Raw genomic sequence first — 21,582 nt, forward strand, 5'->3', positions numbered from 1 at the left:
GCAGAGGGTTACAAATTCAACTTTAAAAAGTCCCGAATTGCCCATCTGACAGTACTATTTTTAGGGTACGAATTATCAAGTGAAGGGAAAAGCCTAGCGGACAACTTCTTAGAGAAGTGCACTGTACTCCAAGCTCCAAAAACGCTGAAGAATTTACAATCCATACTAAGTTTTCTGAATTTCGGAAGAACTTACATACTAAATTACGCAGAGAGGGTTAAACCTCTCTACGAACTAATTAAACCTGATTTTAAACAAATCAATTGGACTCAAAAACACACAGAAATTTTGAGATCACTGCAAACAGACATGTTAGCAAAAACAAAATTAGATACACGTGACAACACGATCGATCTTGTAATCCGAGTCATCCCAGGAAGATGCGGATTCACGTACCTAACCTCTAATGAGGGAGAAAAGGTACCTATTTCAATTAAATCTCACTTGTACACACAAGCAGAAAAAACATTCAGTCACACAGAAAGAACTGTGAAAGCAGTGCAAATCGCATTAGCAAATGAACGAGAACTAGCACACGGCAAACGGATTAATATCCTTACAGCGGAATCCGCCTTCGAGGCGCTATTCAGCCCAGTAAACTTGCCTACAGTGTCACTGGATCCGAAATGGATACAGTGTATAGATTCTCTAGGAGCGGAAGACGTGAAATACTATTTCGCCCCGCAATTCGAAGAACTGAATGATTTAGAGTATGAAGAAGAATATCCTCTGCCAATCGAAATTCTGCCTCTCCCACAATACGCCTGTATAATCTATACAGATAGCTTTGTACAGCATTTTAATGTAGAGAGTAAATCCTACAATGCAGCATGTGCGATCATTAAAGGTCGTTGGCTGTGCGGTAAATTCAGACCGAAAGTAACAAAAACTGAATCTGTAAGAAACCGTTCGGTTCAGAGAACTGAAATCAGATCTTTAAAGATGGCGCTAGAAAATGCAGAACGTGAATTCCCGACACTTATCGTGTGCGATTCTCATTTTTGCGTCAACTCTTACAACAATAAACTGCAGGGCTGGATTGAAAACGACTACAAAGATGACACAGGTGCCACAATAAAGCATAAATTGCTCTGGAACGAGGTAGCTCTTTTACACAAAGAACTACAAAAGACTCACGTGATACACGCACAGAGTCTTCAACGTGATGGCGTTCACGTTGCAGGGAATTCATTGGCTAATACAGCCAAAGCGGAAGCAACTAAACCGGCTTCCGTAGCCACAAAAAAGCGTACAGATAAATACATAGACGGGAAAACCATGCTGGCAGTAAAAACGACCGTAAAAGGCGACTGTGCAGCGCTACCCGTGAACTATCCACTCAATTATGCATACATAATCGATGCAACCTCCGTTCCTTTTGCTCGAATCCCTGGAGTGGGGGACAGAGTAATTCCAAACAGGAGCAGGAGGGGCTTCCTCTTACTGGAAGCACACATGGGATTGGGTCTGAGACACCAAACAATTAAGGATTCTCTGAAAGAATTGCAATCAGAGTACTGGTGGCCGGACATGAGTGAAGGAATTCATGACTTCGCAAAGAACTGTCCAGACTGCAACAGAGATCGCAGTGATGAACCGGCAAGTATAGTTTCAGAAATCCTGATAGACTGCATAACGCGGTCTATCTGCGCAATCAAAGAAGAGAAGCGCGTCCCAGTGTACACCATTAAGACGAAAAGCACTTAAAAAAATGAGGCCCCCAGCGCTCGGCTGACGCTAGAACGGTTATAAAAGATTTGCGAGTCAATATCGGCACATACGCAATTACCACGTTCCATTCTGATCAGGGTCCTGCTTTCAGCTCTCGAGCTTATAAGGAGGCCATGGCTAGCATGGGAATTGGGTTGCAGTATTCTTGTCCGTCGCACCCCGAAGGGAATAGTGTGGTAGAAAGAAAAAACCGTGACATAAAGCAATCTATAACAGCGAAGGTATTAGGTTCAGGCGCTGGGTGGGTCAAACATTTAATAAGTGTCCAGACTAGTCTTAACAACATGCCAAGAAATTCTCTAAAAGGTTTCAGCCCATACGAACTATTGTTCGGAATTAGAATGCGAGTTCAGGACCTCGATAGTCAGATGTCAGTGGTACAAGAAAAAACAACAGACTTTGACATCAAAGATCGTTTGGCTGTTTTACAGGAACTGAATGAAACAAGAAAATCCTTAAGCAACATAAAGTTAAAGCAACAACCAAGTACCACTGACGAGGCACCACCCGCAACAGCCCCAGCAAGGCCTGTCTGGATTCCAAAGATTGGGGATCTAGTCAGAGAAAAGATCGCGGTGAAGAAGGAATTTGGGCCTTCTTACAGAAAAGCAGTACCTGTCTTAGCAGTCACCGGAACAAGATCAGTTGTGCTACCGCCCCTTGCTGGTAAAAAGGAGAACAGAGTCGTGTCTATCGATCTGGTAAAACCACAAGCATGTGGCCTATAATCAACAGTAGGCCCAGTGGACTCCCAAGAAACAACAGAATACCCAAACTTGCAACAATCCAAGAGGTTCAAACTGAAAGACTAATCACATTCGATCAGCCTGCAGTGCACAATGAAGGACTATGCAATAATGCCATGGAACTCGTGCCTCTTGAAACACAGATTGAAACAGTTCGTCAAGAAACAACACCAGTCTACAATGATGTGGCATCAGAAAGTGCTACCGAAAGACAGATTGAAAGAACAATCCCATCAATTGACAGAACTGCCTCTGGTTATTTCATCAACTTCGACAACTTCTCTGAAGATCAAAACGACCCCGAAGTGATGCCAGAAACAAAAAAGACTTTTAAAGAAAAAGCAACGGAACTCTTTCATCAACTGAAGGAAATCTACCTTATTTCCCCTTGGCTAGAGCTCTGGTTCGGTCTAGGTGTATTTTTCCTCCTGCTTTGGCTCATCATGGTACTTTGTTTGGGAAAATTCATTGAAGGAAAATATATTACAATGGACACAGCAAGTCAGAACATCAACCTAGTCCTGAAACCACACAGATCTTCCCACGTGAAGAAAAGAGAACTGTCAACAGTAAATGTCACAGCAATTCCAATACCTGGTGGGGTAGTATGGGAGAAAACAGACTATGAGATATATGGTCCGGTCGAAATCCTGAAGTATCCTCATCAACTAAAGGTTTCCTTAAGTGACTTTGTAACACCTAGTACATTCTCTGATGATTGGGACTTTAACAGTATTAATGACATGATGTCTGATTTAGTAATGTCAGCTAGATTCACAGATCATGATTATTTACAAAGGTTCATCCAGTTATGAGCAGTTGTTCTGTTACACCCACTATGGGGATCATTACTTGCATAAATCTGCACAGCCTAGAAATGTTTTTATGTATAATCAATGGGAACATTGTTCTACACCACCTAAAAGCAGTTCTAAAGCATTCTTTGAGAAATTCAAATACTTCTCAGGGTTTAACACCAGTGATGCAGAAACGTTTTATTATAAACTGTTAGATAAAACAGGAATGAAAACAATGCTGACAAATTCTAAATTGATATATTCAGAAGCATTTTATGACAAAATGATGACATTTGGTTTTGATTATTGGAAAAATAATATTGAAACGAAAACCATTTGGGGTACAAAAGATTGGCAGGTGCAAGGCATAGAAGCACTATTTAGAACCTGCATGATACCAGAACAAATGTTATTTTTAAATGACACAATACACCAAACATCTTGTCTCGGCCTAGCTAAGATCAAAGACCTTAAAACACCGTCTATTCCGAAGCCAATACCAGAAAATGCAACCGCTGATATTGAGTTAGACGTGTCACAAATTTTACATTTCAACAGAACAAATCCTGATTGGAAAAAGTGGTTAATCTGGCCTACAGACACAAATAGCTGTCAAGATAGATTCCTGAATAAAACACAGGGGTTAAAAATGACCAGATTAGACCCTAGATACTCCCAGAGACAACATCCAGGGATTATAACAACATACAGTGTAGGGAAACTCTGCCTTGAATGGCTAACTTCGTCCACACTGGCTGAAATTAAGTAACACTTGTCTTTACTAAAAGATGGTGCTGATTTGCGCGATTTCATTCTTGGACCACGCAAACAGCGTCAAAAGCGTTTCATAGCGACCAGTATCTATGCTGCTTACAACGAGGCTTGGAAAGTAAAGCAAATTGAAACTGCTGAAAAAATACGAGAAATTGATCGTATTAATTTGGAGGAATCACTTTCTGTGGTAGACAATGGGTTAATGACTCTGTCTTCCAGAATATATTCTTTGGACAGTATTGTATCCTCTGCCTTTGATGTGATAGACAGAGATTTGCTAATGTTACAACATGGCCAGTCTCAATTACGCTCTATTATAGAACTAGGCTGGACGCTGCAAAATCTTCGTTCAGGCTATGTGCCTTGGCGTTTAATCAACACAACGTCATTATTTTCCAGTTTTAACCTTACTGATAAACAGATCAGTTTGGCACAGAAAGGAGCAGACTATACAATCCTGAGCATCGAAAAACTCGAGAGATTACCATTGACAATGTCAGAGAGTCCTGTCATTGAATGGATAATAAACGGAATTATCACAATTCCGATAACAACTTTCCGATTTAAAAAGTGCCTTGAGTACATACCTGCTGGCCAATATGAACAATTGGGTAAAGGATATGTAAAATCCGAATGGAAATTACCATACACTCATTCTTGCTATAGTGACAGTGACAAAAATGTATTTCTTAGTGGTGAGAATTGTAAACATTCACTAAGCGGTATACTTTTGTGTCAGGGTATTAATTTACACGGAGCATGTGATGGAAATTCAAACAACCTTTCATGCCACCAGCTAGTCACACCTGCAACTCAGATAGAGCCCTTCTTTATGCAACTCGCGAACGGGAGTTACATTCTTAGAACGGATCACAGATGTTGTGGCCTCGTGCCAGGGAAAAGTTATCTAGTAGAAGTAACATCCATGGTCAAATGCTGTATGCAAGCATTGTTTCCGAGTGGGCCTCCAGACATAGTGACTCGCATCTGGCCTCGTCTGAATCTCTATTCTATACGAATTGATACATTAAGCAAAATGAAATCTGTACTTTTACAGACAACAGTGCCTATAACGTCATCGAAAGAGACGTATGATCCTCTAGTTGCAAGGACAGCTACTGAAGTTCATGACCTTTTATCAACAAATTGCCCCGTGCATTTCGTAGAAATGTTCAGCCAACTCCTTAACATGTCTAGTGCAACAAGCATCCCAGGCATATTTAAGACAGTCTTTACGGGACTGCTAACACCCTTCCAGGCAATTTTGGGAATCTTTCCTAATTTTGTGCACTCCATTTTTGGCGGCATACCATTATTTTTGGGACTCGTCGCAGGGATTCTATTTTTGACCCTCCTGCTTCGTTATGGCAAGCCTCGGCTCAGACATAGCTCCCATGGGAATGGAAGAGACAATCCTAGCAATGCGCTACCGGGACAGGATAACTAACGTCCTTGGATTGGCCAGGCTGAGAGATCTAAACATGACCTGGTTCCTTTCATTCAGACCGATATGGCAAAATTGCATTTTACCTGTGCTACGGTGTATGCTTTGCGGCGATGAATGCGTGTTGGACATCTGTCTTTCACTTCCATCAGCAGTACCAATGGACTTCGATACTTTGCTCAGTCCAATAACGGCTCACGCATTGTGTTGTCCCCAGCGGCTACCAATCCTGATGACGGCATTCGTGGAGACTCCTGTACTACAGCCAAGTGGTAACAGTGGAGCGAGTGACAAAAGCAACATCATCCAGGTACAACGTTCTGTGAGCATTGCTGGTCCCGACTATGATGACAGCAATCATTCTCACACCTGCCAAGTTACAGCGCTATCTAATTTGGTTGAACTATCACCTGAATTTGTAGACCAATTCTTTGAGAGCCTGTCTGATACGATGTTCTCACCCATAGAGAAACAATAACTTTTTGAGAAGCTTTCCGACACATAGCGTTCCCATGAACTCTGAATTCGGCCTTCAGTTTTGATCAACAAAAACTGCCAGGAGCTTTGGAAATCTATTTTCTTTGAATTGGACAATTTTTCTAATATTGACCTTTTTTGGCACGAACAATTCTTTGCTTAACGTAAAAACTATTCTTAGAGAACAGAAGCTTCACACTTCTATTTCTAAACACATCTAGAGACATAACAACATTACACCAGCCTCTAGCACACATGTTATTACAATGCATTTTTATGTGATGATTTATCTCGCCCTTCTTCTGTCAGAGATACTTCATGTGTAATTCCTTTTGCATAATCGTTCATTGATTTCATATGCAATAATTTTTTGAATGATTACTATGCTTTAAAAAACGTACAGTACCTAAATTCATGTATTACAAGTACGCCTATTTCGAATGCATTTATGTATTTTGGGGTGGGCAATGTTACACATGCATCTAATTGCTTTAGTTTTAGTAATTCTGATGGACATTAACCCGTGGAGTGGGTGTTGCGTGTTTATCTAGGTTCCTGATCGATACTGTGACCTTATGCCCCTATTCGGCTATAAATCCATTTATTCCCTATATTGGCATAACCGTTCAAGTGCGATTTTCTGGAAAGTCATCTCTGGCCTCACACGAACAGAGCCACATTCCAGCATAGTTCTCTCTGCCACTTCCTTTGCGACCAATTAGTGCAATGACAGAGCAGTAGTCACTATCTGATATTCCTAGATAACACTCCGAGTTCTTCAACAAGATAAAAACTCAGCAAACCTGGAAATTCCCGCTTGCTGTGTTTTGATTAGTAATGGAACTCTAATGAGCAACTGATAACTATCACTTCCTAGTGACATCTTTAATTGACGTCTTATGTCCAGCAAACTTGCGTCAAATCCGGCACCTGTCAGGTATAAATATTACCAACGTTGCCTTAAGCAATGTGAGCTGCAAGCTACTGTTGCTGATGCCAGCTGCCTGCAAGACCCCGTGTTGGTAAATCTAGCACTCTGTCGCTGCAGCCTGCTGTCCCTGTGGTGGTGAAGCTACTGATACCATTATCGCTGCTAAAGCGCGAACTATGGTGCAGTACGCTTAAGGAGCTGAACAGCCGTCCCTCTGCGAAGACATCCAGCAGATTCCAGCTGCCCGCGGACGCTGTCCCCCCTCCTTCCTCGACGCGCTGAAGAGAAGCCGCTGCCTTTCTCGTGCAGAGAAATCCAGCCACGGCGTTTCCGGTTTACCCTCGCGGGTGACTGGGATATCGAGAGAGACCCCTGAAGGAGATACCAATCCTCCATCATTCTTTTCAGAGGTATGGTGTTGACTAAACCCTTAGACGAGAATTCTTGAAACAAACCTTGGCAAAACCAACTTAACTTAAAGCTACTTACTTACTCCCATTTCACGTGTTAGGCTTAGGTCAGGCACACTGGGGTAGGCTTAGTTAGAAGCACCAGTTGAGTATGTTAGCCTAATGTATATATGACTGTATATATGTTTTATTACTTTTAAACCATTGTATGGCTAAGAAACCATATCAATGCTTTTACAGTTCTATTTCGCAATACTTATCTTACTGTACGTACTTTTTATAATAACAATTATTGCAATTGTGGCAATACATTTCTCTTGTACGAGAAGAAAGACTGTTCAATAAATGTTAACCCTTTATTGACAAACGCCCGTCTCTCTATTCTCTACATCTCGTGAAAGTAAACTGCACTAGACTTACTGAGTGAAATACAGGTCTATTGTTTCACACGACCCTAGAGATTGACTCTTGATCTGAGGAGCAAAGTTGTCATGTTGCACGGTTGTTGGAAAGCTGAATCCCTTCTTGTCTGTGCCAAGGAAGCTGATCACTTCCTATGCAGAGAAGAAAGTTTCCAGTGACCTCTGAGCTAGTTGGTAACACAACCCAATTAAGTTTAGCATAGTCAGTGGAGGCCTGGAATATCTGCAGTTCCACGTCAATACTACTGTTTATGTTATTCCAATGCGCAGGGCCTAGTGGGAAACTAGGAACTACACTACAGGACCTGGACTGGTGCCAAAGGGCAGAGAAAGTTAATTATAACAACCGGGGTTGCCCCAAGAAATGGGGGAAGATATGGTTGGCATGGAGACGATACAGGGGGGAATGGTTGAGTACCCCAGATGGTTCGCCACTGGGATGAGTGAGGCCCCTATAGGAATTCATCCTCTGACCGGCACGGTCTGCGAGCACTTACTGCACCCTACTGTTTGAGGGACTGCCCATCCACAGTTGCAAGAGGGAATGGCCATGAAGCAGGGGGGGAGGGGGACGAGGACATAGCGTGGAGGGGTGGGGGGACTTGGGCAGGGAGGGTAGGGGAGCTTAAACATAGAACGTTGAATTTCGTGAGGGGTGTCTATGGGGATTGGCTTACATCGATCTCGCCAATTGATTTTTACATTTGTATGATTGCAACTGTACCAATGCACTTCCTTTTTTTTTGTTTAAATATTTTTATTCAAATTTTTTTACAACATTTATTCCCCTTAGCCCCCCCACCCCTCTGCACAGGACATAAGACAGACAAGAAGGAGAGAAAAAAGCCAAAAACATAAAATTCAATCCAGTTTCCAACCTTCTAATACATTTCTATGTCTCCAGTTTCATTATCATGACCTAACATAATATAATAACCCAAAAAAAAAATTTATGAAAATACATTTATCTAAAGTGGTTCCATATTTCCTGCAACCCTGTTCTTCCAATCTGCTATTGGTTTCCATATTTGAAGACCAAGTGCTCTACCCTTCTTCCCTTTCCTAGCATATAGTGCTTTTTCCATATTGTATATGTATAAAAGCCTAGCCAACTATTGCTGCATAGTGGGTGGGAGCTTATCTCGCCATGCCGAGGCTATGCATAATCGGAATACTGCCATAGCTACAAACCCAAATTTCTCCATCTGTGATTGTTCACCAGTCCCATCCAATCCCAGCAATGTTACTTCAAGTGACATTTTTAACTTGTAGTTCAATGATTTATCTAGAAACTCTTCAATTCCCTTTTTCAGGGGTATCAAATTGGGACATTCAGCAAACATAGGAACTGTATTTCCCTCCTGACTATCGCATCTTGGGCATGTTATCCCTTGTGTACATCCCCACTGCGCAACCCTAGCAGGAGTGTAAAATAGCTTATATAAAGTCTTATAATGTTGGGCTTGTAGAGATGAAGAACGAAGTACTTCCTGTGCCATCTGTAGTGAGAACTCAAAGACCCCCTCATTGATCCCTAACATATCTATCCATTTTGTTTCGAATTTGCTCAAATCATCTTCCCTATGTGCTATAAGTTCAGCATAAAACTTTCTAATCGTGCACACGTTGCCCCCTTCAATTATTTGTAATATTGCGTTATTACCAAATCCCGCTGGTCCCCCTCTTTTTCCAACCAATAAACTTCTTGTTTGCAGATACTTGAAAAATGTCTTTGTGCTAACCCCAAATAATCTTTGTATTTCTGAGAATTGACGCATTCCTAACGGGCCTATCAGATCCCCCATTTTTTTCACTCTTAGCCGGGCCCATTCCTTGAAGACAATGTCAGCAAAAATCTCTGGGGGCAGTGTGGGATCATTCCCTAACCTGGTATAGGCATGGTATCTTCCCAGTCCAAAACTCCTTTTAAATGCTTTCCAAATCTTGTGGGCTGCCTCCAGTGTCTTAAACCTGGTCCTCTTGAAATAACTTGGTTTGGTGTATCTTAGAAATACATTTTGTGGCTCTTTGCCTAAAATACAACCAAAAATTTCTAGTGATCCAGAGTTTAGTTCTTCTTCCATCTCAGCACCACCTATCAGGCCCGTTATTTGTTGTAGCATTGCTGCCCAGTAATAAAGCCTTAGATCAGGTAGTGCCCACCCCCCCTTTCTCTTGGTAGTGCCATATATTTTAATGCTCTTCTTGTTTTGCCTTGTGACCAAATAAACCGATTTAGTATGAGCTCTACTCTATTGAACAGGAGTGAATTAAAAAATTGGGGGATAGTTCTAAATAAATAAAGGAATATCGGGAGAATGTTCATTTTGATATAATTCACCCTGCCAACTATGGACATATGCAAATTATGTACCCTATCCAGATCTTTCTTCACTTTTAAGGTAATCGGAAGGATGTTTAAATCCACTAGATTGTCCAGATCAGCAGTAATAGTTATCCCTAAGTATACCCCCTTGACCACTACCCGCGAATCTGTGCATATTGCGTGTGCCTTTTTTATAATTTGTGTTTTAGCCTTATTTAATGCGTAGCCCGAAACCATCCCAAATTGCTCTGCCTCCTGCTCTATTATGCTTATAGCTTCTGCCGGAGAGGGCGTAATAATCGCAATATCATCTGCGTAGGCTAAAACCTTTATCGGTCCCATTTTAGTAACTAGCGGCCTAATTTGTTCATTTAGTTCCAGTTTTTTAATAAAGGGGTCTATATATAGCGCAAATAGCAGAGGTGAGCACGGGCACCCTTGTCGTGTGCCCCTTGTTATCCCAAACGGCACAGTGCGGCCGTTATTCACCCTTACACACGCAGTTGGTCCTATATATAGAGATTGCAGTGATTTTATAAATCCTACTCCTATATTTCCTTTCCTTAGGGCTGCCCACAAAAATTCCCACGCCACGCGATCGAAGGCCTTTTCGGCATCCAATAACATAGCTGCTATTGGTTTCGCCTCCACCCCTTGTAAATCAAATAGCGTAATCATCTTTCTAACATGGATTGTAGTGCCTCTTTGTGGTATAAATCCGTGTTGATTAGTATTTACTAATTGTGCTATTACCCTAGTGAGTCTATTTGCTAATGTTTTTGAGAACATTTAAACATCAGCATTGATCAATGTTATAGGGCGGTATGACCCCGGTTCTGTCGCTGGTTTCCCTTTTTTAAGAATAATAACAATCTCTGCCCCTGCCCAGCTAGGTGGAATAAAGTCCCCTGTTTGTGCCTCCCTAAGTGTTTTGACTAAATCTGTAATAATTGAGGCGTAAAATACTTAATAGATTAAGCAGCTTTACCAGAGGGCAGGCTAAGCATAGCTCCTTTTATCTCATCTACGTCTAATTGCGTTTCTAAAGAATCCCTATCTGTATCCTGTAGAACCTTACTTGGTAATTCATGTAAATATCTCTGGATATCGGCCAACTCCCTGTCCTGCTCCTCCTCATACAATTTGCTATAAAACTCCCTAAAAACCTCGATGATACCTTCCTTATCTGAAACCATGTTGCCCCCCCTGTCTCTTATCTCCTTGATCTCACCTTTTGACATGGTCTGTCTTGTGCGTACTGCCAGCGTCCGCCCTACCATTTCACTATATTGATAGGTTTTTTCTCTCTTGCTATTATATATTTTGGCTGATTTTATTGCTACGTTCTCCTCTGCATCCTTTTTAGCCACCATAACCTCCATTAAGTATTGTTCTAACTCCAGCCCATCTGCAATAGCCTGTTCAAGTCTCTGCTCTGCATACATCAAATCGCTGTTTGCCTGATCCACCTTAGCTTTCTCTTTTTTTTGCTTGGCTAGACTAAAACTCAATGTTTCTCCGCGCACGTCGGCTTTAAATGTATCCCATTCAATTCCTGGATTAGTGCTCCTTCTGTTAATGTCCCAGAAACCCTTTATCCAAGCATGCATGTGTGCGATATAATCTTCATCCATCAAAAGTTCTCTATCAAAGATCCATGATTTAGCCTGTCTTTTAAGCCCACTACCCCAATAATAGGGGGTTGTGGTCAGACAAAAAGCAGGGTAATCTTGCTATTTTAAGAGTATTTATAGGTAATCCAGAGGTGAAAAAATAATCCAGGCGAACACACTTCCTATGAGGGGCCGAGTAATAGGTAAATCCATCCTCACCCACTTTGAGCTTTTCCCAGACATCTATCAGGGCATTATTTCTGGCCATGCTTAGGATTTCTCTGCACACCCTCTTTTTTCCTCCCTTGGTAAGTGCCCCTATTATTTAAACCCAGACCTGATGCCCCGTTGATGTTGAAATCCCCTGCGAGGATCGCTTTTGGTGCCCAGGTAGCCAGTTCTGTATCCAGGAATTCAAAAATTTCAGGTCATCCTCTGTTGACCCATAAATTGATCCAATTGTAACCCATTCCTCCCCAACTAAGCATTCGATCAGGGCCCATCTCCCCCAAAGACCTTCTAGTTTTTTCCTGGTACAAATATTGAATAGTTTAGTTAAAATGGCCACCCCCCTGACTTTTGCCCCTTGTTTTGAGTAAGCCAGCACCCTCAGCCCCAACTGTTCTAGCAAAAAAGATGTGTTCCCTTCTATACGAGTCGCTTGTAAACATATAAATTCTTCTTGAGTGTTTTTTAATAGCAAAGCTACTTTTTGTCTTTTCAACCTATCGTTCAGCCCACATACGTTCATTGTTAACACCTTTACATTTGAACTCATCCTAAATCTTTATTATTTCTAAGCCTTTCATACCATTTTCCCCCCCTTTTCCTTTCCTCTTTCCTTCCCCTTTGCTCTATGTATCGTCATAGCTGCACATTCTTTTGTTTCTGCTTTTAGATTTTCAGCTGATTTTTTGCCCCATTTACCTCTATAAACGTGTGTGTAACCCTTGTGTTCCTTACATGTATTCTAGATTCCCTTTGAATAGTTTCTTCGTTTTGGCGTGTCCTATTTCCCTTCCCTGTCCTCTGTCCTGTCCCCCCCTGCCCACCCCCCCTGTAAATGTAAATGTAGGTGTACTTATATAGCGCAACCTGTCACCCAAAGGGCATCCTGGCGCTTGCTTAGGGAACCCGTCCTGGTATTCCCCTGTGAAAGGTCCCGGCAGTGTGTCCACAGGGTGAAAGCCAGGCATCCCGCCGCGAGGGGCCGTAGTGGAGATTAAGCAAGCTATTGCCCAGAGTTGCAGAGTGAGACCCCGTGAATCGAGTAGGCACCAGAGCGAGAGTACAGGCATATAGGTCAAGACTGCCTCCTAGTCTCTTGAGTGTCGCTTCACCCTCTCTCCCTTAGTGCCAAACAAGTCCCAAATTCCCATTAACTAATCTTAATCAATCAAAACCCCATAAAACAACATGTATATACCATACATATACCAGGTACCACAATAATTCTGGTTAGCGAGGTAAGTCAGTCTTCTCTCAGACTGCCATTATATAATATACCATCAAGTTGCATCCACTTGATATATTATTAATGTACTACCTGGTAAATTATTCATTTAAACAGTTCGATCACTTAATCATTTAGTAGCAGGTGTCCCAACCTCCCCACCGTTTCTTTTTTCCTTTACCTTTTCCTTTAGCTCCGTCAGAAAACGCTGTGCTTTTATTTCAGAAAAGAACATTATAGTCCGCCCGTTCAGTATGACTTTCAGTCTGGCTGGAAACAGAAGATAAGCTTCGCAACCTAACTTCTGAAATGGATCAATTAATTGTCTTAGCCTCCATCTCCTTTCTATCGTCACATGACAAAAGTCAGGTCGCGCAAAAAAAGTTATTCCCTTGAAGGATCTTTTGTCCTGTGGTCTGGCCTTGTCCATAATTTCTTGCCTAGCCAGATAATTCCCCACATAAATCAGCAAGGTCCTAGGTTTTTCGTTTCGGGAAGCACCAAATGTTCTCTTCTGGATCAAGGGGAACCTCTGTGCCCTCTGGACCTCGACCTGCTAATCCCAGCCAGTGATTTCGGGGAGGTCTCCTTCAGTAGAGTGGTGACAAAGGCTCTAGGATCCTGTTCCTCAACCCCTTCAGGAATACCCAGCAGCCTGATGTTATTGCGCCTCTGCCTATTCTCGAAATCCTCGAGCTTCCACTGCGTATCCTCATTTAATTTTTCCTGTGCGGTCCTGAACTCCTGCCACCGGGACACCTCGTCTTCAAGCTTCCCCGTTCTCTCCTCCACCTCCGTCACCCGCCCCGCCATTTCAGCATATAATTTATTCATCTTACTGAGGGAGCCCTCAATCTTTTTATTAATCTGTTTTGAACGCTTGGACTCTGATCTTGCCTCTCCTTGCATTTGTTTCAACGTTGTGTATAGTAAATCCATTGTAGTATTTTGCACCTGGGTCTGGACCTGAGGTTGAACTAGCGTTTGCCGTCTGATATGCTCACCTTGTGCACCCTCGTCTTCCTGATACACATTCGATGTGGCTGAGTAATCCCATACCAGCTTTTTTGCCATCTCCATCTGTGACGGGCTAACCGGGTTCTGCAATTTGCGTCCCGTACGACTCCTGTGAGATTTCCTCTTCTGAGTCAAAACATGTCGCTGAATAGATTCACCAGAGGAAGACTGTGTATATTCATGGTCGTACTCTAAGTTCGAGTCCCCAGTTGTGGCTGAATTTTCATCTGTCCCAGTCATTACTGAAGCAGTACCCTCACTTTCAGAAGATGTACCTGACTCATCGTTCACCGAGTAAAATCGCTCTTCGTTAGGTGTACCAGACTCAAAAATTTCTCTTTCCACCCGGGGCTGATCTTCCAATGTTTTAATGCCTTCCTCATTATCCTGCTCCCCCTGGGTAACTCCTCCGTCTAAGTTGCTTTTTATAGGTTCAATTTCATTCACAGTGTCTTTTCCGTTTTCTTCATTAAGCAATAAGCCCTCTCGATTTCTGTCTCCCCGTGGTTCTGAGAGATCAGAATTCGTAATTTTATCATTTTTGTTCAGTTGCTTATCAGGGCGCTGGCATTTTAACAAGACCTCTTTACTGCTGGTCCCCTCTGTAATGCCGCTTACCTGTTCAATCTGAACTATCTCCGTCTGTGTTGGAGACACCGCTGTAAGCACCGCAGCTCTGTTCGCTGCCTGACCTCTGCTCGTCAGTTCTGCTCCGATTCCAGCCACCTCGCGTTGTTCTGCAGAACCCGTGGCATCTGCAGCATCAGCGGCATCTGTGTTCGGCCCATCCGGAGTCTTCCTGCTCTGCACTCCGGACGCACAGATCGTCTCTACGCTATGCTCCGCTCTCTGCAAGGACACGGACGCTGAAGCTGCCGCCCCTGCTCCCGCCACCGACGATGCCGCTTGATTCGCTTCTGACTCCACAACCGAGTTAACTGCACGGTTACCGGTGAACGCCTCTGGTAACGTAGGTTGTCTCTAATTACCCCCTCGAGCCTTGGGGGTTATCCTCTTTGTAACAGAAGCTGCAGCCTCTTTCTGTGCTTTTTTTTCCGCTGCTGCTGCAGCTATTGCTTTTTGCTCAGCTCTTGCTTCAGCTTTAGCCTCCATATCCTTTTCTTTCTCTTTTTTCCTCAGTTCTTTTTTTTCCCAGCCGATTCCATATCGTTCTTCGACGCCGCTTGCTGCCTTGTAATTGTCTGCGATTCTATACACTTTGCAGTCTCCTCTATCTTTTTGTTTGACGCTGCGTCGAGGCATCCTCCGTTGCTCCTTCCCGGCCAGCCTGTATTTCGGGATCACAGTACTTCTATGCCAGGTATTCCGTCGTAGTAGGCGCAAGATCTGTGTTAGGAGATTTTTAATCTTTAAGCAGCTAAGATGTCTCATCGCCTCGCAGGGTTATGATCATCCTGTTCATCTCTTTTTTTAAAGAACGGGAGAGAGAGCTCTTGGCGACTTACTCTCTCGACTGCTCATCAGCCATCTTGCCCCCGAGCAGGTTTCCAGTACCAATGCACTTCCGATGCTATCGGATGTGTATTTTAATAGAGCTGTTCTGTTTCAATATATATTTTTTTAAAGATGTTGGAAGAAAAGGACGCAAATTTGGCGTGGATACCTTATGTGGACAAAAAGTTACAGGGGTTTAAGCGCAAACGAACCCAAATAGCTAAAAAAAAAAAAAAACAAGGGTTAGCACGGGGCAGCAGAGGGGTTAATAGATCTAGTATTTTCAGATGCAATTTTCTCCTCTTATTTTTTTGTCTTTTAGGCCTTATTGTGTTTTAAAGAAAATGTAATTTCAATGGGAACTTTTACAAATTCCGAAATAAAGGATCCGAATTAATAATAGGCAGCAAATGTTGGCTACAAATTGTCCTATAACGTAACTATAGTATGAAGAGTCCTTGGTACCGACGTATAAAGTCTAATATCTTTGCTGTGCACCACAAAGTCGTAAACAATGATTTAAGGACCAGTGTTAGAAGCTGGAGTGCTTTTCCGTGAATACAGATCTTACTGCATAGTTAATCTGTCCATGAGGTCTAGAGCGGCTTTAAGCCTTTGCGGCTATAAATCAACATATGGGACATCCACGAGGTAGAGGCCCAAAACGAGCACAGTACAAATGCATTCTGAGAAGATACAATTTGAGGGAATAAAATGTTGGTCAAACCAAAGCATGCTTTCAATGCATACAGTCAGGTGCACATTAATTAAAAGGAGTCGGCTTTACGAAAAAAAAAATAGGCGTACAGTAACTGCATCCATAGAACGGGAGGTTAGAGAAAGGGCATCAATTAAAAGCAAAGAACAATCACACTTTAAATGCGTGCTGTAATGAGAAACTGATTTGAACTGTGTCGGATATCAAACTAGGTAATGTTTTAAAAGGCGTAAATGCATCCATTCACTGGGAGATTTAACAAAGTTCAGAGGATACACTTTAAAAATTCATCCAACAAACCCTTTATAAAAGGGTGGCCTACAAGATAATGATGTAAAAAGGCATCTGAGATAAAAGATGTACATTTTGTGAAATGCGTCGAAAAATCTTTAGAAAACCTACAACTATTAATCCTGCTTCAAATGCATGCTCACAGAAGGCAATTAAATAGTTGCTGCTGGTTAAAGTAACAAAAAATGCAGCTTACCGCCAGGCTGGAACATCTGTCAGAAAGCAAGCTTCAATCCGTGCAGCCAGAGTCATCAGACAAAGCAAAAATAATGTGTGAAGCCAGGTGAAGAAAATGAAAGGAAAACAGTAAACGCTGTGCAGCCTTAAGCAAATAAACGAAGTTCCACCTAGCAAAGTGGATGAGGATGAGTACTTGGGCCCTGCAAGACTGATAAGAGAAAGAAAAAAAAGAACAACAGGAAATAGAACGCCTACAACCAATATAAACAAGGAAAAGTGAACTGATAAGCACACAGACCAACGGGAAGTGAAGGCGGGATGTAGGTCCCTATTAGATATATTAAATACAATAGATTTCACAAGTACAGCGCAAACGATGTGCAGGCAAAACCTAAAAAAACTCATAAAACTTACCTTAACTGCAGTTCTGCTAGAGGGAAGGCTCTGAGGTCCCAGGGGGATTGGGACTGCTGCCTTCCCTCAATGGCTGACGCGGGCAGCAGTCCCAACCTTGTCACAAAGTGGAATGGGGTCTGTGAGACAGCTGACCCCACCCCACTCTGTAACAAGGTGTCTCTGATTGACAATAGGCTCTTGGCACTTCAGGGTTTAAAAATGGATTGACCAGGTCTGAGGAAATCTGTGACGCACCCCCTTGTCACTAGGGGAGGGTCTGAAGGAACTTTTGACAAGCTGAGAAGATCAGGCCCACACAGTTGTGAAATATTCAGACTAGTAAAGTTCTGCTCAGGGAACTGGAAGCGCATTTAGCTCATGTATAGCTCCTGCCTGCCTGACCTAATCAAGAAGAGTGTCTCTTAGGCTGTCCTTTGTGCAACCGGATTAAAACACTATTCTTGCTTGGAAAAAAGGTGGGTATTACATCAAACAGGGGCAGCCCTATTCCCTAGAACATGGGGCCAATAAACAATATAACAGGTAAAACGGTTCAGGGAATTTCTTTTTATTTTTTTTAAAGGAATTGGAAACACTAATGATACTGTCACGAAATCAAAAACGTATTGCTCAGTGTAGCAATGAAGAAAACGGAAAAGAAAGTACCCACCATGGATTTATATATTATACTTTATTATTGAAAATATTTTTTACATGAATACTACAAAATCCAATGTAAACATACAATAGGTGCTCACAAGGTTGCACACAACAGACATATAATATTACAAATCACAGTGTAAACAAAAAACACACACAATGGCAAAGGAAAAAGAATATACATATTTGTCCGTATTAGAACAAGATAAAAATGCAATGTATGCTTCCTCTTGGGTTACTAAAGGAGAACATCAACCGAGTTTCGACCGTATTCATTTGTTAGGTCATCATCAGGACATAAAACAATATTTGAGAGCAACCATCAAATTTAATTTGTAGTGTATAATCTTTGCAAATGTCCGGCGGAAAATTTGCACCAACATATTTCCATGAAAAAGGAACCGCGGTTCCGCTACCATATATATCTAAAATTACACTGGTTCATTAGGATTAAATTCCCGAACACAGATATAAGATTCCAAGAAACAGATCCAAAGCGCTGACCAGTTCGCAAATTAAAGTCCCAGGAAATTGGATTCACCTCGGGTTTCCAAACACGAAACTCAGAGTTTCACGTTTGGCAACCAGAATTAATACCGGACTAGAAAGGGCATAAGAATAATTTGCTAAAACTGAGATATATAAGAAGGAGCACCCTGAAATGGTAGGGCATAGACACAGGGACAATTTGCATGGCACAATGGTCCGATGCAGGTGGGACAGTAAATGAAGAGTCCGAGCTCCCCCCAACCCACCGGTCATACATGCATTGCTAAGCACATACTGCTGCTCTTGTTGCCCTCTCTCTCTATTGCACTGCTTATATCTCTAAAGGTCTGAAAATGGAGGGAGTGTCCTAGATGGCAGACTGAGAGGAGGTGCCTTTCCACCCCTCCGTCGCCTGTTGCTTTCAGGTGCCTGCCATCCAGTCTGCACCCCCACCCGGCTGGGCACCGCTTGAACCCTGAAGTGTTGTACACCTGTTGAGACCCTAACTGGCACCAGGCGGCACCGTCCGTTGTGTCCTAGACTCCCTGCCCCCCCCCCCCTCTCTCTGGGTTTGAGCAGTGTCATGGATTTCTGTGCGATGAGGAGCATGCCGGCTGTACATCCTTGAGTCTCAGCCCCGGAACAAGTTGGCAGGTTGGGCCGCATTTAAGGACTGCAGCGGAGGTACACAATGGCCCACAAGTCAGAGGCGGCACTGGCAACAGCTTCCAGGTGGCACCACAGAGAGCAGTGAGAGGCAGCCACGTGGTGCAGCTGAACTGCGGCATACTGCTACGCCGGTCAGAGGAGACCGGCCACCTCTCCATCCCCACCTGGAGATCTAGAAGGGCGAGAGAGGACTAAGTGATGGCGGCTGCCTCTAGGGACGCATTGAGGACATGGAACGCTGTAGGCACCATCTACACAGGCCACATGTGGGAAGCCTGCATGGATGAAGCGATTGACATGAGATGCGCCCTTCCTGCTTTTTGAAGCCTACATGCCAGTGTCATGCCTGTAGTGCCTGGAGATCCCCCTCTCCCCCCGAGCGCAGACACTTTTCCCTGTTGTCCATATGCAGGAGACTTCCTGAGTAGACGCGGGGGTATTGGTAACGCAATGCGCTCATGTCGCAGGTAATGTACAGTGCTACTAGAGGCCATCAACCGCAAGCAGAGTGAAGCAGCCTCAGAGATGGGTGTACAGAAATAACCCACTCTCTTGGTCCATTGTTGAATGAGGCCACCATAAATATTAGAGCGCCCCTCGCTGCTTAAAGTGTACACTGCAGAAAAGAGCCGGCGACCTTCCCCCCAACATTAAGGTAGGGTCTCATAGCGTAAAATGAAGGGTAAGGATGACTACTAGGGACAACTAATTCCTGCTCCAGCCCTCTCCTCTTAGACTGCAGTGTGGTTTGGGTTGACAGACCCGAGCTGCTTGCCGCTAGAGCATTCCTGCCCGGCCACTGACTGCCGATGGGGCCCTGGTTGGAGGTCTGCAGTGCCTAAAGAGAGGAGCATGGTCTTTGAGAAGACAGAAACAGCTAGTGGGACCACTGCACCGGCCTGGTGGGAGAGCCTCCCTCGGAGGGGAGGCTAGGTGAGGAGCTCAACTCGCCTGCCCCACTGCTTGGCTGCGACGCCTTGTGGAGGGCAGCCAAATAAGCTAGGTGTCATTCTACACTTCAGGATTACACAGTCCCAGGGAGCAGACCCCCGATAACTCACAGCTTCAGAGGCTGGGAGCGCCCGGCTCTGGAAAGACCTTGGTGACCATGGCCGCAGTTTGGATAAGACGGAAAGTTTCCTCAAGATGATGCTTACCAGGCAGGCCAGAGGCTTCTCAGAGGGGAGACCTCCTACTCCACAAATGGAGCATGCAGCAGATGGAGAGGTTGGTGAGGGACCAGTGACTAGGACCTTCCTGAAGGCTCTGTTCGCCTCCCTCGGGGGAAGACCTTCAGACGGTGGAAAAAGACCTTTCTCAGGAGGAGAAAGGTGTTCGTCAAGACCTGATGGATGTTGGGTAGTATCAACCCTTGAAGATCATGAATCCAGTTGGGATGAGGAACTTGTGAGGCTTCAGCAGTTGGCAATTCGCCCTTGTGACCAACAGACTGACCTGCATGCTCATGCACAGGATTTGGAGAACTGATCGCTAAGAAATAATATTCACATTCGGGGAGCACCAGCCAAGGTGGAAGGTACAGACAGTGGAGCATATGTGAGGGCCTTGTTGCTCCTGATTCTCGACGTGCCAACCAATACAGAGATACAACTTGATGCAGTCCACAGACCATGCCCACCATGACAGGCAAACGCCTGTCCTGCTGACATTCTGGTGTGCGTTCATGATTTTTAACTTAAAGAGACAATACTCTGAAAAGTCAGAGACATTCTTCCTTTGCAGTTCTGTGGGCATAAGCTGGCACTTTTTCAAGACCCTCACCTTACAGAAATGCAGGGCCTTCCGTCAAGCTACTACCTTTCTTTGCGACGATGTCATGTCGTATAACTGAGACACCTGTTCCCCATGGTCTTCGAGTGGGCCGGGAAATTGCATCAGCTGCGACCCTTTCTGAGGCCTGTTGAATATCGCAGAACCATATGAGGTGAGCCCACTGAACAGTCCCCATGATGAAAAGGACAGTAAATGTCTCTGCTGGCATAGGGGCTCGACCTCTCCTAAAGGACTGAGCCTGATCCCGAGAGACTACGACCATGGAGCTACAAGCAGTGCTGGACACCCTGGTTGGTGAACCTTACCGGCTGGAAACGATATGAGATGCACTGGGACCTGCAACCTTTTACACTATCAGAGGAGGGTTGGAGGGTGGCTCACAGGGCAGGAGGCCAATCCAGGAAGAGTTGGAGGTACTCCCATGCGCCCCCTTACCCGGGATTCCTTTGGGACACCTCTGGTTTTGGCCAGTAACTTGAGTTCTAACGGAAATTAGTTTTCATTGTTCATGGTTGAGGTTCTTGTTGGGCGAGTACTCACATTTCATATGGGTTCACTACGCTTTTGGTCCCCAAACGCATAGCCCTTACCAGCCCATTTTAGCTTGGCAGGAGGTTAGTCTTGGGACTTGGTCCGTTGACAAGGAGTCATTTCACCCTCCCTTCTCCACACGATAAGTTGAAGGTCATCACCTTCGATGTGAAGGGGCTCAATAACACGTTCAAGCGCAAAGCAATTCTATCTTACATGAAGAAGGCTGGGGCTGACCTCTGTCTCCTGCAGGAAACA

The 21,582-nt window shown here is 43.8% G+C and overlaps 1 protein-coding gene across 1 annotated transcript in view; it reads right to left on the reverse strand.

The window, feature by feature from the left end:
- BOLL (boule RNA binding protein) overlaps nucleotides 1-21,582 on the reverse strand; it is a 927,996-nt gene that overhangs the window by 799,030 nt on the left and 107,384 nt on the right. The window lies entirely within an intron of this gene.

This window comes from Lissotriton vulgaris, chromosome 2_1 (genome assembly GCF_964263255.1).
Source record: "Lissotriton vulgaris chromosome 2_1, aLisVul1.2, whole genome shotgun sequence".
Classification (NCBI taxonomy): domain Eukaryota; kingdom Metazoa; phylum Chordata; class Amphibia; order Caudata; family Salamandridae; genus Lissotriton; species Lissotriton vulgaris.